The 2,500-nt window shown below is 44.8% G+C and overlaps 1 pseudogene; it reads right to left on the bottom strand.

The window, feature by feature from the left end:
- The window catches only part of LOC123994235, a 50,028-nt pseudogene that overhangs the window by 36,506 nt on the left and 11,022 nt on the right, over positions 1 to 2,500 (bottom strand).

Genomic DNA, 2,500 nt, shown 5'->3' with positions numbered 1-2,500 from the left:
ACATCTGACCTGAAGTCATGATCAGGCAGAAACACTAGAGAGAACACAAACCGTTGACAATGACTCAACACTTAATCATCCATTACTTTGATTCTCAGCTACATAATGAACCAGTGTGTTCCTACCAGAGCAGAGAAGGCCCAGACATTCTTGTTGTAGAGGAATTCCAGGTTGTTTCTGCGGAGGTAAGCCAGTCCTCCTATCACTGCCAGCAGGAATCCCAGCATCAACGGCCCCGCATAGTTAGGAGGACGGATCACACGGATCTACACAGAGAGAGAGACACACACACAGTCAGCCTGATCACCCACATCTATACATATAAACACAGACTAATGCATTACGCAGAGTCTTAGAGTGAGAGTTGAAAGTTGGGTTGGCGCCCCCCCTGGGTTGTGCCGTGGCGGAGATCTTTGTGGGCTATACTCAGCCTTGTCTCAGGATGGTAAATTGGTGGTTGAAGTCATCCCTCTAGTGGTGTGGGGGCTGTGCTTTGGCAAAGTGGGTGGGGTTATATCCTTCCTGTTTGGCCCTGTCCGGGGGTGTCCTCGGATGGGGCCACAGTGTCTCCTGACCCCTCCGGTCTCAGCCTCCAGTATTTATGCTGCAGTAGTTTATGTGTCGGGGGGCTAGGGTCAGTTTGTTATATCTGGAGTACTTCTCCTGTCCTATTCGGTGTCCTGTGTGAATTTAAGTGTGCTCTCTCTAATTGTCTCTTTCTCTCTCTCAGAGGACCTGAACCCTAGGACCATGCCTCAGGTCGACCTGGCCTGATGACTCCTTGCTGTCCCCAGTCCACCTGGCCCTAGGACCATACCTCAGGACTACCGGGCCTGATGACTCCTTGCTGTCCCCAGTCCACCTGGCCCTAGGACCATGCCTCAGGACTACCGGGCCTGATGACTCCTTGCTGTCCCCAGTCCACCTGACTGTGCTGCTGCTCCAGTTTCAACTGACCTGAGCCCTAGGACCATGCCCCAGGACTACCTGACATGATGACTCCTTGCTGTCCCCAGTCCACCTGGCCGTGCTGCTGCTCCAGTTTCAACTGTTCTGCCTTGTTATTATTCGACCATGCTGGTCATTTATGAACATTTGAACATCTTGGCCATGTTCTGTTATAATCTCCACCCGGCACAGCCAGAAGAGGACTGGCCACCCCTCATAGCCCGGTTCCTCTATAGGTTTATAATCTCCACCCGGTACAGCCAGAAGAGGACCACCCCACATAGCCCGGTTCCTCTATAGGTTTCTTCCTAGGTTTTGGCCTTTCTAGGGAATTTTTCCTAGCCACCGTGCTTCTACACCTGCATTGCTTGCTGTTTGGGGGTTTTAGGCTGGGTTTCTGTACAGCACTTTGAGATATCAGCTGATGTACGAAGGGCTACATAAATACATACATTTGATTTGAATTTGAAAGGTGAAGAGGTGAGAGGTCAGGAGGGGCTACCTGTACGCTAGTGAAAGGTGAAGAGGTGAGAGGTCAGGAGGGGCTACCTGTACGCCAGTGAAAGGTGAAGAGGTGAGAGGTCAGGAGGGGCTAACTGTACGCTAGTGAAAGGTGAAGAGGTGAGAGGTCAGGAGGGGCTACCTGTACGTCAGTGAAAGGTGAAGAGGTAAGAGGTCAGGAGGGGCTACCTGTACATCAGTGAAAGGTGAAGAGGTGAGAGGTCAGGAGGCGCTACCTGTACATCAGTGAAAGGTGAAGAGGTGAGAGGTCAGGAGGGGCTACCTGTACATCAGTGAAAGGTGAAGAGGTGAGAGGTCAGGAGGGGCTACCTGTACATCAGTGCGGTCCCCGACCCAGCGGGCCAGTTGTTCTGCAGCGAAGCCTCTGACCTGCAGCTCATAGGAGTCAGACTTCTTAGGCTTCCCTTTAGCAGGGAAATGGATGAAGGAGGGAGCCGAGTTCATATTCAACTGGGGAGACAAAGACAGATATATAACTACTACTATATACACAGATAAATAAATACTACTATATACACAGATATATAACTACTACTATATACACAGATAAATAAATACTACTATATACACAAATAACACAGATATAAATACTACTATATATACAGATATATAACTACTACTATATACACAGATAAATAAATACTACTATATACACAAATAACACATATAAATAAATACTACTATATACACAGATATATAACTACTACTATATACACAGATATATAACTATATACTAAATAACACATATAAATAAATACTAATATACACAGATATATAACTACTACTATATACACAGATAATAACTATTAATATACACAGATAAATAAATACTACTATATACACAGATAAATAAATACTACTATATACACAGATAAATATACACAGATATATAACTACTACTATATACACAGATAAATAAATACTACTATATACACAGATATATAACTACTACTATATACACAGATAAATAAATACTACTATATACACAAATAACACATATAAATAAATACTACTATATACACAGATATAT

Source organism: Oncorhynchus gorbuscha, linkage group LG13 (genome assembly GCF_021184085.1).
Source record: "Oncorhynchus gorbuscha isolate QuinsamMale2020 ecotype Even-year linkage group LG13, OgorEven_v1.0, whole genome shotgun sequence".
Taxonomy (NCBI): domain Eukaryota; kingdom Metazoa; phylum Chordata; class Actinopteri; order Salmoniformes; family Salmonidae; genus Oncorhynchus; species Oncorhynchus gorbuscha.
The sequence above is the reverse complement of the archived record's forward strand: the minus strand, read 5'-3'. Positions and strand labels throughout refer to the sequence as shown.